At 58.5% G+C, this 16,250-nt stretch overlaps 1 protein-coding gene across 5 annotated transcripts in view; it reads right to left on the bottom strand.

The window, feature by feature from the left end:
* stard3 (StAR related lipid transfer domain containing 3) overlaps positions 1-12,779 on the bottom strand; it is a 55,222-nt gene extending 42,443 nt beyond the window's left edge. For 2 of the 5 annotated variants that reach the window (XM_072487695.1, XM_072487691.1), the window contains exon 1: positions 12,704-12,751. The gene's annotated coding sequence lies outside the window, so the exon portion shown is untranslated. The other 3 variants (XM_072487693.1, XM_072487692.1, XM_072487694.1) reach the window with 3 other exon arrangements.
* Between the last annotated feature and the right edge of the window lie 3,471 nt (positions 12,780-16,250).

The raw sequence follows: 16,250 nt of genomic DNA on the forward strand, positions 1-16,250 counted from the left end.
TGTGTGTGGACACAGAGTATCAACACCGCTGTGTGTGGACACAGAGTATCAGCACCGCTGTGTGTGGACACAGAGTATCAACACCGCTGTGTGTGGACACAGAGTATCAGCACCGCTGTGTGTGGACACAGAGTATCAACACCGCTGTGTGTGGACACAGAGTATCAGCACCGCTGTGTGTGGACACAGAGTATCAACACCGCTGTGTGTGGACACAGAGTATCAGCACCGCTGTGTGTGGACACAGAGTATCAGCACCGCTGTGTGTTGACACAGAGAATCAGCACCGCTGTGTGTGGACACAGAGTATCAGCACCGCTGTGTGTGGACACAGAGTATCAGCACCGCTGTGTGTGGACACAGAGTATCAGCACCGCTGTGTGTGGACACAGAGTATCAGCACCGCTGTGTGTTGACACAGAGAATCAGCACCGCTGTGTGTGGACACAGAGTATCAGCACCGCTGTGTGTGGACACAGAGTATCAGCACCGCTGTGTGTGGACACAGAGTATCAACACCGCTGTGTGTGGACACAGAGTATCAGCACCGCTGTGTGTGGACACAGAGTATCAGCACCGCTGTGTGTGGACACAGAGTATCAGCACCGCTGTGTGTGGACACAGAGTATCAGCACCGCTGTGTGTGGACACAGAGTATCAGCACCGCTGTGTGTGGACACAGAGTATCAGCACCGCTGTGTGTGGACACAGAGTATCAGCACCGCTGTGTGTGGACACAGAGTATCAGCACCGCTGTGTGTGGACACAGAGTATCAGCACCGCTGTGTGTGGACACAGAGTATCAGCACCGCTGTGTGTGGACACAGAGTATCAGCACCGCTGTGTGTGGACACAGAGTATCAGCACCGCTGTGTGTGGACACAGAGTATCAGCACCGCTGTGTGTGGACACAGAGTATCAGCACCGCTGTGTGTGGACACAGAGTATCAACACCGCTGTGTGTGGACACAGAGTATCAGCACCGCTGTGTGTGGACACAGAGTATCAGCACCGCTGTGTGTGGACACAGAGTATCAGCACCGCTGTGTGTGGACACAGAGTATCAGCACCGCTGTGTGTGGACACAGAGTATCAGCACCGCTGTGTGTGGACACAGAGTATCAGCACTGCTGTGTGTGGGTGCAGAGTATCAGCACCGCTGTGTGTGGACACAGAGTATCAGCACCGCTGTGTGTGGACACAGAGTATCAGCACCGCTGTGTATGGACACAGAGTATCAGCACCGCTGTGTGTGGACACAGAGTATCAGCACCGCTGTGTGTGGACACAGAGTATCAGCACCGCTGTGTGTTGACACAGAGAATCAGCACCGCTGTGTGTGGACACAGAGTATCAGCACCGCTGTGTGTGGACACAGAGTATCAGCACCGCTGTGTGTGGACACAGAGTATCAACACCGCTGTGTGTGGACACAGAGAATCAGCACCGCTGTGTGTGGACACAGAGTATCAACACCGCTGTGTGTGGACACGGAGTATCAGCACCGCTGTGTGTTGACACAGAGTATCAGCACCGCTGTGTGTGGACACGGAGTATCAGCACCGCTGTGTGTTGACACAGAGTATCAGCACCGCTGTGTGTGGGTGCAGAGTATCAGCACCGCTGTGTGTGGACACAGAGTATCAGCACTGCTGTGTGTGGACACAGAGTATCAGCACTGCTGTGTGTGGGTGCAGAGTATCAGCACCGCTGTGTGTGGACACAGAGTATCAGCACCGCTGTGTGTGGACACAGAGTATCAGCACCGCTGTGTGTGGACACAGAGTATCAGCACCGCTGTGTGTGGACACAGAGTATCAGCACTGCTGTGTGTGGGTGCAGAGTATCAGCACCGCTGTGTGTGGACACAGAGTATCAGCACCGCTGTGTGTGGACACAGAGTATCAGCACCGCTGTGTATGGACACAGAGTATCAGCACCGCTGTGTGTGGACACAGAGTATCAGCACCGCTGTGTGTGGACACAGAGTATCAGCACCGCTGTGTGTGGGTGCAGAGTATCAGCAGCGCTGTGTGTTGACACAGAGTATCAGCACCGCTGTGTGTGGACACAGAGTATCAGCACCGCTGTGTGTGGACACAGAGTATCAGCACCGCTGTGTGTGGACACAGAGTATCAGCACCGCTGTGTGTGGACACAGAGTATCAGCACCGCTGTGTGTGGACACAGAGTATCAACACCGCTGTGTGTGGGTGCAGAGTATCAGCACCGCTGTGTGTGGACACAGAGTATCAGCACCGCTGTGTGTTGACACAGAGTATCAGCACCGCTGTGTATGGACACAGAGTATCAGCACCGCTGTGTGTGGACACAGAGTATCAGCACCGCTGTGTGTGGACACAGAGTATCAGCACCGCTGTGTATGGACACAGAGTATCAGCACCGCTGTGTGTGGACACAGAGTATCAGCACCGCTGTGTGTGGACACAGAGAATCAGCACCGCTGTGTGTGGGTGCAGAGTATCAGCACCGCTGTGTGTGGGTGCAGAGTATCAGCACCGCTGTGTGTGGACACAGAGTATCAGCACCGCTGTGTGTGGACACAGAGTATCAGCACCGCTGTGTGTGGGTGCAGAGTATCAGCAGCGCTGTGTGTTGACACAGAGTATCAGCACCGCTGTGTGTGGACACAGAGTATCAGCACCGCTGTGTGTGGACACAGAGTATCAGCACCGCTGTGTGTGGACACAGAGTATCAGCACCGCTGTGTGTGGACACAGAGTATCAGCACCGCTGTGTGTGGACACAGAGTATCAACACCGCTGTGTGTGGACACAGAGTATCAGCACCGCTGTGTGTGGACACAGAGTATCAGCACCGCTGTGTGTGGACACAGAGTATCAGCACCGCTGTGTATGGACACAGAGTATCAGCACCGCTGTGTATGGACACAGAGTATCAGCACCGCTGTGTGTGGACACAGAGTATCAGCACCGCTGTGTGTTGACACAGAGAATCAGCACCGCTGTGTGTGGGTGCAGAGTATCAGCACCGCTGTGTGTGGACACAGAGTATCAGCACCGCTGTGTGTGGACACAGAGTATCAGCACCGCTGTGTGTGGACACAGAGAATCAGCACCGCTGTGTGTGGGTGCAGAGTATCAGCACCGCTGTGTGTGGACACAGAGTATCAACACCGCTGTGTGTGGACACAGAGTATCAGCACCGCTGTGTGTGGACACAGAGTATCAACACCGCTGTGTGTGGACACAGACTATCAGCACCGCTGTGTGTGGACACAGAGTATCAGCACCGCTGTGTGTGGACACAGAGTATCAGCACCGCTGTGTGTTGACACAGAGTATCAGCACCGCTGTGTGTGGACACAGAGTATCAGCACCGCTGTGTGTGGACACAGAGTATCAACACCGCTGTGTGTGGACACAGAGTATCAGCACCGCTGTGTGTGGACACAGAGTATCAGCACCGCTGTGTGTGGGTGCAGAGTATCAGCACCGCTGTGTGTGGACACAGAGTATCAGCACCGCTGTGTGTTGACACAGAGTATCAGCACCGCTGTGTGTGGACACAGAGTATCAGCACCGCTGTGTGTGGACACAGAGTATCAGCACCGCTGTGTGTGGACACAGAGTATCAGCACCGCTGTGTGTGGACACAGAGTATCAGCACCGCTGTGTGTGGACACAGAGTATCAACACCGCTGTGTGTGGACACAGAGAATCAGCACCGCTGTGTGTGGACACAGAGTATCAACACCGCTGTGTGTGGACACGGAGTATCAGCACCGCTGTGTGTTGACACAGAGTATCAGCACCGCTGTGTGTGGACACGGAGTATCAGCACCGCTGTGTGTGGACACAGAGAATCAGCACCGCTGTGTGTGGACACAGAGTATCAACACCGCTGTGTGTGGACACGGAGTATCAGCACCGCTGTGTGTTGACACAGAGTATCAGCACCGCTGTGTGTTGACACAGAGTATCAGCACCGCTGTGTGTGGGTGCAGAGTATCAGCACCGCTGTGTGTGGACACAGAGTATCAGCACCGCTGTGTGTGGACACAGAGTATCAGCACCGCTGTGTGTGGACACAGAGTATCAGCACCGCTGTGTGTGGACACAGAGTATCAGCACTGCTGTGTGTGGGTGCAGAGTATCAGCACCGCTGTGTGTGGACACAGAGTATCAACACCGCTGTGTGTGGACACAGAGTATCAGCACCGCTGTGTGTGGACACAGAGTATCAACACCGCTGTGTGTGGACACAGAGTATCAGCACCGCTGTGTGTGGACACAGAGTATCAGCACTGCTGTGTGTGGGTGCAGAGTATCAGCACCGCTGTGTGTGGACACAGAGTATCAGCACTGCTGTGTGTGGACACAGAGTATCAGCACCGCTGTGTATGGACACAGAGTATCAGCACCGCTGTGTGTGGACACAGAGTATCAGCACCGCTGTGTGTGGACACAGAGTATCAGCACCGCTGTGTGTGGACACAGAGTATCAGCACCGCTGTGTGTGGACACAGAGAATCAGCACCGCTGTGTGTGGGTGCAGAGTATCAGCACCGCTGTGTGTGGACACAGAGAATCAGCACCGCTGTGTGTGGACACAGAGTATCAGCACCGCTGTGTGTGGACACAGAGTATCAACACCGCTGTGTGTGGACACAGAGTATCAACACCGCTGTGTGTGGACACAGAGTATCAGCACCGCTGTGTGTGGACACAGAGTATCAGCACCGCTGTGTGTGGACACAGAGTATCAACACCGCTGTGTGTTGACACAGAGTATCAACACCGCTGTGTGTGGACACAGAGTATCAGCACCGCTGTGTGTGGACACAGAGAATCAGCACCGCTGTGTGTGGACACAGAGTATCAGCACCGCTGTGTGTGGACACAGAGTATCAACACCGCTGTGTGTGGACACAGAGAATCAGCACCGCTGTGTGTGGACACAGAGTATCAGCACCGCTGTGTGTGGACACAGAGTATCAGCACCGCTGTGTGTGGGTGCAGAGTATCAGCACCGCTGTGTGTGGACACAGAGTATCAGCACCGCTGTGTGTGGACACAGAGTATCAGCACCGCTGTGTGTGGACACAGAGTATCCTCAAATAAGTAACCCCAAACTGTACACAGTACACCAGGTGCAGTCTCACCAATGCCTTGTACAACTGCAGCAACACTTCCCTATTTTTATATTCTATTCCTTTAGCTATAAAGGGAAAAATACCATTTGCCTTCCTTATTACCTGCTGTATCTGCACGCTAGTTCACTGCGATTCATGCACAAGGCCACCCAGATCCCTCTGCACCTATCCTCTAAATTTTTTCCCTATTTAATTTAGAAATTGCCTTTCCGTTTTTCTGACCAAAATGGATAACCTCAAAATTATCTGCCAAATTTAGGCCCATGCAACTAACCTATCCATATCCATTTGTAAATTTCTTATTTCCTCATTACAACTTACTGTTCCATCTACTTAAGTGTCATCTGCAGATTTGGCTATAGTACCTTCTATCCGTACGTCCAAATTGTTAATATATATTGTGAATAGTTGGGGTCCGAGGAACAAACCCTTTGCACCCCAGTAGTTAATCTTGCCAACCAGAAAAATACCCATTTATCCCGAATCTCTGCCTTCTGTCCGTTAGCCAGTCTTCTATCTAAGCTAATAAATTACCTCCAATTCCATGTGATCTTACCTTGTGTATTAACCTTTTGTGTGGCACCTTCTCAAATGCCTTCTGGAAATCCAGATATACTACATCTACAGGATCCCCATTATCCACTTGGCTTGTTACATCTTCAAAGAACTCTAGCAAATTAGTCAAACATGATTTACCCTTCAGCAAACCATGCTGACTCTGATGGATTGCGTTTTGACTTTCTAAATATCCTGATATTACTTCCTCAATAATGGATTCTAACCATTTCCCAATGACAGATGTTAAACTACCTGGTCTTCAGTTTCCTACACCCTGTCTACCTCCCTCTTTGAATAAGGGAGTGACATTGGCATTATTCCAATCCACTAGAACCTTCCCCAAATCCAGGGATATTTGGAATCTTATAACCAATGGATCCATTATCTCCGCTGCCACTTTCAACACCCGAGGATGTAGGCTATCAGGCCCTGGGGACTGGTCTGCTGCCAATCCCACTAGTTTTGTACTTTTCCCTATTGATTTTTTTTTTTTTTTTTTTTTTTTTTTTTTATAAATGTTTTATTGAAAATTTTTTCCCAAACAACAATTTTTCCCCTCTTACAAAGCAAACGCAACAATAACAATACAGAAATTTTAAACAATACACAAGTAACAAAACCCCTTTATCTTTGACCTAAACTAAACCCCCCCTCCCCCCTCCCCCTGGGTTGCTGCTGCTGGTCATCTGTCTTCCCTCTAACGTTCCCCTAGGTAGTCGAGAAATGGCTGCCACCGCCTGGTGAACCCTTGAGCCGATCCTCTCAGGGCAAACTTTATCTGCTCCAGTTTAATGAACCCCGCCATATCATTTACCCAGGCCTCCAGTCCGGGGGGTTTCGCCTCCTTCCACATGAGTAGGATCCTGCGCCGGGCTACTAGGGACGCAAAGGCCACAACGTCGGCCTCTTTCGCCTCCTGCACTCCCGGCTCTTCCGCAACTCCAAATAGAGCTAACCCCCAGCCTGGTTTGACCCGGGCCTTCACCACCCGCGAAATCACTCCCGTCACTCCCTTCCAATACCCTTCCAGTGCCGGGCATGCCCAAAACATATGTGCGTGGTTTGCCGGGCTCCCGCCACACCTCCCACATTTGTCCTCCACTCCAAAGAACCTGCTCAATCTTGCTCCCGTTATGTGTGCTCTATGTAGCACCTTAAATTGAATCAGGCTAAGCCTGGCGCATGAGGAAGAGGAATTTACCCTGCTTAGGGCATCAGCCCACATACCCTCCTCTATCTCCTCCCCTAGTTCTTCTTCCCACTTTCCTTTTAGTTCGCCCACCGACTTCTCCCCCTCTTCCCTCATCTCTCGGTAAATCTCTGACACCTTGCCCTCTCCGACCCACACCCCTGAAAGCACCCTGTCCTGTATCCCCTGTGTCGGGAGCAATGGAAATTCCCTCACCTGTTGTCTAGTAAATGCCCTCACCTGCATATATCTCAAGAAATTTCCCCGGGGCAACTTATACTTTTCCTCCAATGCTCCCAAGCTCGCAAAAGTCCCATCTATAAATAAATTTCCCACCCTCCTAATTCCCAACTGGAACCAGCTCTGAAATCCTCCATCCATTCTTCCTGGGGCGAACCTATGGTTGTTCCTGATTGGGGACCCCACCAGGGCTCCCCGCACCCCTCTCTGTCGCCTCCACTGTCCCCAGATATTTAATGTTGCCGCCACCACCGGGTTCGTGGTAAACTTTTTAGGTGAGATCGGTAGCGGCGCCGTCACCAGCGCCTCTAAACTCGTCCCTTTACAGGACTTTCTCTCCAGTCTTTCCCACGCCGCTCCCTCACCCTCCATCATCCATTTACGTATCATTGCCACATTGGCGGCCCAATAGTAATCGCCCAAGTTCGGTAGTGCCAATCCTCCTCTGTCCCTACTACGCTGAAGGAACCCCCTCCTTACTCTCGGAACTTTCCCTGCCCACACGAAGCTCGTGATGCTCCTGTCTATTTTATTAAAAAAGGTCTTAGTGATTAGGATAGGGAGACATTGAAATACAAATAAGAACCTCGGGAGGACCATCATCTTAATTGCTTGCACCCTGCCCGCCAGCGATAGAGGCTGCATGTCCCACCTCTTGAAGTCCTCCTCCATTTGTTCTACCAACCGTGTCAGATTAAGTCTGTGCAAGGTTCCCCAGCTCCTAGCGATCTGAATCCCCAGGTATCGGAAGTTTCTTTCCACTTTCCTTAGAGGCAAGCCTTCTATCTCTCTACTCTGGTCCCCTGGATGTATCACAAATAATTCACTCTTCCCCATGTTTAGCCTATACCCCGAGAAATCCCCGAACCCCCTCAAAATTCGCATAACCTCTATCATTCCCCCCGCTGGGTCCGACACGTATAACAATAGGTCATCCGCATATAACGAGACTCGGTGTTCTTCTCCCCCTCTAATCACCCCTCTCCATTTCCTGGAGTCTCTCAACGCCATGGCCAGAGGTTCAATTGCCAACGCGAACAACAATGGAGACAGCGGGCATCCCTGTCTTGTTCCCCTATATAGTCGGAAATACTCCGATCTATGTCGACCTGTAACTACGCTTGCCGTTGGAGCCCCATAAAGAAGTCTAACCCAGCTAATAAACCCGTTCCCAAACCCAAACCTCCTTAACACTTCCCATAAATACTCCCACTCCACCCTATCAAATGCCTTCTCTGCGTCCATTGCCGCCACTATCTCTGCCTCCCCCTCCACTGGGGGCATCATTATCACCCCTAATAGTCGTCGCACGTTAACATTCAGTTGTCTCCCTTTTACGAACCCTGTCTGGTCTTCGTGCACCACCCCCGGGACACAGTCCTCTATCCTCGATGCCAGTACCTTTGCCAACAATTTGGCGTCCACGTTCAACAATGAAATGGGTCTATAGGACCCGCACTGCAACGGATCTTTATCCCTCTTCAAAATTAACGATATCGTCGCCTCCGACATCGTCGGGGGTAGAGTCCCCCCTTTCCTGGCCTCATTGAACGTCCTCACCATCAACGGGGCCAACAAGTCCACATATTTTCTGTAATACTCCACCGGGAACCCGTCTGGTCCTGGGGCCTTCCCTGCTTGCATGCTTCCCAGTCCCTTAATAACCTCGTCCACCCCAATCGGTGCCCCCAGGCCTACCACCCCCCGCTCCTCCACTTTCGGGAACCTCAATTGGTCCAGGAACTGCCGCATCCCCTCCTCTCCCTCTGGGGGTTGAGACCTATACAGTTCCTCATAGAAGGTCTTGAACACCTCATTTATCTTTCCTGCCCTTCGCACCGTGTCTCCCCTTTCGTCTCTAATTCCTCCTATTTCCCTCGCTGCTGCCCTCTTTCGCAATTGATGAGCCAACAGGCGACTCGCCTTTTCCCCATATTCATACCTCCTCCCCTGTGCCTTCCTCCACAGTACCTCCGCCTTTCTGGTGGTCAGAAGGTCAAATTCCGTCTGGAGTCGTCTCCTCTCCCTGTACAATTCCTCCTCCGGGGTCTCTGCAAATTCCCTATCCACCCTTAAAATCTCCCCCAGTAATCTTTCCCTTTCCTTGGCCTCTGTTTTCCTTTTGTGGGCCCCAATGGAGATCAGCTCTCCTCTGACCACCGCTTTTAGTGCTTCCCATACCACTCCCACCGGGACCTCGCCGTCGTCATTGACCTCCAGGTATCTCTCAATACACCCCCGCACTCTTGCACACACTCCCTCATCCGCCATCAGTCCCACATCTAATCGCCAGAGTGTTCTCTGCTCCCTTTCCTCTCCTAATTCCAGGTCCACCCAATGTGGGGCATGATCCGAAACCGCTATGGCTGAGTACTCAGCTTCTTCCACCCTAGAGATCAACGACCTTCCCAAAACAAAAAAATCTATCCGGGAGTACACTTTATGGACATGGGAGAAGAAGGAATACTCCCTAGCCCTAGGTCTAAGAAATCGCCATGGATCCACTCCCCCCATTTGGTCCATAAACCCCTTAAGTACCTTGGCCGCTGCCGGCCTTCTTCCGGTCCTTGAGCTGGATCTATCTAGCCCCGGGTCCAGCACCGTATTAAAGTCCCCTCCTAAAATCAAGTTTCCTACCTCCAGGTCCGGTATACGCCCCAGCATCCGTCTCATAAATCCCGCATCGTCCCAGTTTGGGGCATACACGTTAACCAACACGACCTCCATTCCCTCCAGCCTGCCACTCACCATTACATATCTACCTCCGCTATCTGCTACGATGTTCTTTGCTTCAAATGCGACCTGTTTCCCCACCAAAATGGCCACCCCTCTATTCTTTGCGTCCAGTCCTGAGTGGAACACCTGTCCCACCCATCCTTTCCTTAGCCTAACTTGGTCCGCCACCTTTAGGTGCGTCTCTTGGAGCATAACCACGTCTGCCCTTAGTCCTTTCAAATGCGCGAGCACTCGGGCCCTTTTTATCGGTCCGTTCAGGCCCTCTCACGTTCCACGTGATCAGCCTCACTAGGGGGCTACCTGCCCCCCTCCCGTGTCGACTAGCCATTACCTTCTCTAGGCCAGTCCCATATCCCGCCTCCGCGCTCCCGCTCGCTCCCCCAGCGTCGCACACCATCCCCGCCCACCCACTCTTTAGCCATTTCCTTTTGGATTTCCGCAGCAGCAACCCAGTTGTCCCCCCCCCCCCCTTCTCCCTCCCTCCTCCCCTCCCCGCTAGATCTCTTTCTAGCTTGATTGCTCCCCCCATATTACTTCCGTAAGTCAGCTAACTTCAACTGACCCCGGCTACTCCTGCTCACTCCTCGACCCCCCCCATGTGGGGAACTCCCATCCGCCTTGCGCCTGTCTTCCCGCCTTATTCTTTCTGGTGCGGGAACATCCCTTTACCTGACCCGCCTCTTATGGCGCAGCTCCCTTTCCCCTCCCCCTCCCCTTCCCATTCTCCAACTATGTCCCGTCTTTCCCCCCTCACCGGCGCCCACATTTCCCCAATGTCTCCCCCCTTCCCTTTTTACTTCTCAATTAACTTCCACCGTAACATTAACAATAACATTTCCTGCAGCATCAGTCCCTCAGTTCCGATCCAATTTCTCTTCTTTGATGAAGGTCCATGCTTCCTCCGCCGTCTCGAAATAATGGTGTCTCTCCTGATACGTGACCCATAGTCTTGCCGGCTGCAGCATCCCGAACTTCACCTTCCTTTTATGCAACACCTCTTTGGCTCGGTTGAAGCTCGCCCTCCTTCTCGCCACCTCCGCACTCCAATCCTGGTATACCCGTACCACTGCATTCTCCCATCTGCTACTCCGCACCTTTTTAGCCCATCTCAGGACCTCTTCTCTATCCTTAAGGCGGTAAAATCGCACGATTATCGCCCTCGGTGGTTCTCCCGCTTTTGGTCTTCTCGCCGGAATCCGATTTGCCCACTCCACCTCCAAGGGGCCCGTAGGGGCCTCAGCACCCATCAGTGAGCTCAGCATCGTACTTGCGTACGCTCCACAGTCCACTCCTTCCACACCCTCAGGGAGACCCAGTATCCGAAGGTTCTTCCTTCGCGCTCCATTTTCTCGGGCTTCGATCCTTTCAGTACACTTTTTATGAAGTGCCTCGTGCGTCTGTGTCTTAACCGCCAGGCCCAGGATCTCGTCCTCAATATCTGTCCACCTGCTCCACCACGCGGAGCTCTGTCTCCTGGGTCTTTAATGTCTCCTTGAGCCCCTCAATTGCCTGTAGCAACGGGGTCAGCACCTCCCTCTTCAGCAGCTCCACGCACCGTCTCACAATTTCATCCTGCTCAGGCCCCCATGTCACCTGCGCTTTCTCCGCTGCCATCTTGTACTTCTCTCTTTCTGACCCTTTGGTCGACGATTCCTCGCGCTGCAGCCGCCGCCGCCGGTTTTTTCCTCCTTCGTTTGGGGGGGACTCCCTTCTCACACGCCCCACACCGGGTTGCGTCGTCGAAAAATTCCCCGTTGGGGCTCTTAAAAGAGCCCGAAGGTCCGTCGGAGCTGGAGCCGCCGAAGCGTGCGGCTAGCTCATCCTCACCGCAACCGGAAGTCCCTTCAGTGGCCTTGATGAGGTCTTTTCACAGTTGTTCCCTCTGCTGCTAGAATTCACCTTTGATACAGGCCCTCAGGTCAGCTTGCAGCTTTAAGCTTGCCCTTCCCCCGCCTGCATGCTGGAAGAGGCCCTGTTTATCCTGTAGTTGCAGCCAAATCTTTCACTGTTTCTGCGTGTGTCTGGCAACCAAGAGACATACCCTTCCTGGGGGACACTGTCGGGGGAATATTGCCGCCTTCTTCCCACACCGGGAAATGTCAAACAAATGCCGTGGGGGCCCCTGTAAAAGAGCCCAAAAGTCCGTTCCAAGCAGGAGCTGCCGAATGTGCGACCTAGCTCTGCATAGCCGCACCCGGAAGTCTCCTACTTTTCCCTATTGATGATGATTGTTGTAAGTCCTTTCCTTTCTATTACCTCGGCATTTACCTGTTTACTATAGGGATGGTAGTAGTGTATTTATTGTGAAAAGTGAGAACGCTGCCCCAGTCCCCATCCTCCAAAGGGACCCACACTCACTTTAAAAATAAATTTAGAGTACCCAATTCTTTTTCTCCAATTAAGGGGGCAGTTTTAGCGTGGCCAAATCCACCTCGCCTGCACATATTTGGGCCGTGGGGGCGAAACCCACGCAGACACGGGGGGAATGTGCAAAACTCCACGCGGACAGTGGACCCAGGGGCCGGGATCGAACCCTGGGACGTCGGCGCCGTGAGGCAGCAGTGCTAACCACGGTACCACCCGACCCATACTCACTTTAGCTACTCTCCTCCTTTTATATATTTCTGGGGGATTTGATTTTGCTGCAGTTTCCTTTCGGAATTTATATTTTGTTATTTTCAGTAACCCCCCCCCCCCGAGGCTGTGTCCTCTCCCTCGGCCCCGCCCCGGGCGGACACTCAGCGCAGCCCGGGGGACCAGGGGCCGCAGCCGCACAGACGGCTCCAGGTCCGAGGGGCCCGATCTCTCCCCCCCCCCCCGGTCCCCGCCGCCGGGCGCCTCACCTGTCGGCCGGTCCCCGGCGCTCCTGCCCCGGAAACCAAGCTAGCAAACTCACCCGGAAGCTGATCCGGTTTGCACCGCTGACGGTCCGGATGGAGCGCCCTACCGGCGGTGGGGTCACCTCCATAACTTCCCCCCGCCCGGCTTTCCGGCGGTGGGGTCACCTCCATAACTTCCCCCCGCCCGGCTTCCGGCGGTGGGGTCCACCTCCATAACTTCCCCCCGCCCGGCTTTCCGGCGATGGGGGTCACCTCGATGGGGGGGGGGAAAGGGGGGGAGGTCGTCTGGGGGGGGGGAAGGGGGGGAGGTCGTCCTGGGGGGGGGAAGGGGGGGGGGTCGTCTGGGGGGGGAGGGGGGGGGGAGGGGGGGGGGGGTCGTCTGGGGGGGGGGAAGGGGGGAGGGGTCGTCTGGGGGGGGTCGTCTGGGGGGGGGAAAGGGGGGAGGGGTCGTCTGGGGGGGGGGGGGAAGGGGGGGGGTCGTCTGGGGGGGGGGAAGGGGGGGGGTCGTCTGGGGGGGGGGAAGGGGGGGTCGTCTGGGGGGGGGGAAGGGGGGGGGTCGTCCTGGGGGGGGGGAAGGGGGGGGTCGTCTGGGGGGGGGGAGGGGGGGGGTCGTCTGGGGGGGGAGGGGGGGGTCGTCTGGGGGGGGGGAGGGGGGGTCCGTCTGGGGGGGGGTCGTCTGGGGGGGGGGGAGGGGGGGGGAAGGGGGGGGAGGGGGGGGTCGTCTGGGAGGGGGGGAGGGGGGGGGTCGTCTGGGAGGGGGGGGAGGGGGGGGGTCGTCGGGGAGGGGGGGGGAGGGGGGGGGTCGTCTGGGAGGGGGGGGGAAGGGGGGGGGTCGTCTGGAGGGGGGGGGGGAAGGGGGGGGGGTCGTCCTGGGGGGGGGGGGAAGGGGGGGGGTCGTCTGGGGGGGGAGGGGGGGGGGGGTCGTCTGGGGGGGGGAGGGGGGGGGTCGTCTGGGGGGGGGTCGTCCTGGGGGGGGGAGGGGGGGGGTCGTCTGGGGGGGGGAAGGGGGGGGAGGGGGGGGTCGTCTGGGAGGGGGGGAGGGGGGGGAGGGGGGGGTCGTCTGGGAGGGGGGGGTCGTCTGGAGGGGGGGGGAGGGGGGGGGTCGTCTGGGAGGGGGGGGGGGTCCGTCTGGGAGGGGGGGGGGGGAGGGGGGGGGTCGTCTGGGAGGGGGGGGGGGAGGGGGGGGGTCGTCTGGGAGGGGGGGGTCGTCTGGGAGGGGGGGGGAGGGGGGGGGTCGTCTGGGAGGGGGGGGGTCGTCTGGGGGGGGGGGAAGGGGGGGGTCGTCTGGGAGGGGGGGGTCGTCTGGGAGGGGGGGGGTCGTTCTGGGGGGGAGAAGGGGGGGGTCGTCTGGGGGGGAGAAGGGGGGGGGTCGTCTGGGGGGGAGAAGGGGGGGTCGTCTGGGGGGGGGGGAGAAGGGGGGGGGGTCCGTCTGGGGGGGGGAGAAGGGGGGGGGGTCGTCTGGGGGGGAGAAGGGGGGGGTCGTCTGGGGGGGGGGAAGGGGGGGGGTCGTCTGGGGGGGAGAAGGGGGGGGTCGTCTGGGGGGGGGGAAGGGGGGGGTCGTCTGGGGGGGGGAAGGGGGGGGGTCGTCTGGGGGGGGAAGGGGGGGGGTCGTCTGGGGGGGGGAAGGGGGGGGGTCGTCTGGGGGGGGGAAGGGGGGGGGTCGTCTGGGGGGGGGAAGGGGGGGGTCGTCTGGGGGGGGGAAGGGGGGGGTCGTCTGGGGGGGGAAGGGGGGGGTTCGTCTGGGGGGGGGGAAGGGGGGGGTCGTCTGGGGGGGGGAAGGGGGGGGTCGTCTGGGGGGGGGGAAGGGGGGGGTCGTCTGGGGGGGGGAAGGGGGGGGGTCGTCTGGGGGGGGGAAGGGGGGGGTTCGTCTGGGGGGGGGAAGGGGGGGGTCGTCTGGGGGGGGGAAGGGGGGGGGTCGTCTGGGGGGGGGAAGGGGGGGGGTCGTCTGGGGGGGGGAAGGGGGGGTCGTCTGGGGGGGTCGTCCTGGGGGGGAAAGGGGGGGGTCGTCTGGGGGGGGGGAAGGGGGGGGGTCGTCTGGGGGGGGGGAAGGGGGGGGGTCGTCTGGGGGGGGGGAAGGGGGGGGTCGTCCTGGGGGGGGGGGGAAGGGGGGGGTCGTCTGGGGGGGGGGGAAGGGGGGGGTCGTCTGGGGGGGGGAAGGGGGGGGTCGTCTGGGGGGGGGGGGAAAGGGGGGGGGTCGTCTGGGGGGGGGGGGAAGGGGGGGGTCGTCTGGGGGGGGGGGAAGGGGGGGGGGTCGTCTGGGGGGGGGGGAAGGGGGGGGTCGTCTGGGGGGGGGGGGAAGGGGGGGGGTCCGTCTGGGGGGGGGGGGAAGGGGGGGGTCGTCTGGGGGGGGGAAGGGGTGGGGGTCCGTCTGGGGGGGGGAAGGGGGGGGTCGTCTGAGGGGGGGTCGTCTGAGGGGGGGGAAGGGGGGGGTCGTCTGGGGGGGGGAAGGGGGTCGTCTGGGGGGGGGAAGGGGGTCGTCTGGGGGGGGAAGGGGGTCGTCGTCGTCTGGGGGGGAAGAAGGGGGGGGTCGTCGGGGGGAGGAAGGGGGGGGTCCGTCTGGGGGGAGGAAGGGGGGGGTCGTCTGGGGGGGAGAAGGGGGGGGGTCCGTCTGGGGGGGAGAAGGGGGGGTCGTCTGGGGGGGGAAGGGGGTCGTCGTCTGGGGGGAGAAGGGGGGGTCGTCTGGGGGGGAGAAGGGGGGGGTCCGTCTGGGGGGGGGAGGAAGGGGGGGTCGTCCTGGGGGGGGAAGGGGGTCGTCGTCGTCTGGGGGGAGAAGGGGGGGGTCGTCGGGGGGAGAAGGGGGGGGTCGTCGGGGGGGAGAAGGGGGGGGGTCCGTCGGGGGGAGAAGGGGGGGGGTCGTGGGGGGGAGAAGGGGGGGTCGTCTGGGGGGGAGAAGGGGGGGGTCGTCTGGGGGGGAGAAGGGGGGGGTCGTCTGGGGGGGGAGAAGGGGGGGGGTCGTCCTGGGGGGGAAGGGGGTCGTCGTCGTCTGGGGGAGAAGGGGGGGTCGTCTGGGGGGGGGGAAGGGGGGGTCGTCTGGGGGGGGAAGGGGGGGGTCGTCGGGGGGAAGGGGGGGTCCGTCGGGGGGAAAAGGGGGGGGTCGTCGGGGGGGGAAAGGGGGGGGGGTCGTCGGGGGGGAAAAGGGGGGGTCGTCTGGGGGGGGGGAAAGGGGGGGGGTCGTCTGGGGGGGGAAAAGGGGGGGGTCCGTCTGGGGGGGGGAAAAGGGGGGGGTCGTCTGGGGGGGGGAAAAAGGGGGGGTCCGTCTGGGGGGGGGAAAAGGGGGGGTCGTCTGGGGGGGGGAAAAGGGGGGGGTCGTCTGGGGGGGGGGTCGTCTGGGGGGGGAAAAAGGGGGGGGGTCGTCTGGGGGGGGAAAATGGGGGGGTCGTCTGGGGGGGGGGAAGGGGTGGGGTCCGTCCTGGGGGGGGGGAAGGGGGGGGTCGTCTGGGGGGGGGGGAAGGGGGGGGTCGTCTGGGGGGGGGGAAGGGGGGGGTCGTCTGGGGGGGGGGAAGGGGGGGGTCGTCCTGGGGGGGGGAAGGGGGGGGTCGTCTGGGGGGGG

This window comes from Scyliorhinus torazame, chromosome 21 (assembly GCF_047496885.1).
Source record: "Scyliorhinus torazame isolate Kashiwa2021f chromosome 21, sScyTor2.1, whole genome shotgun sequence".
NCBI classification, from domain to species: Eukaryota; Metazoa; Chordata; class Chondrichthyes; order Carcharhiniformes; family Scyliorhinidae; genus Scyliorhinus; species Scyliorhinus torazame.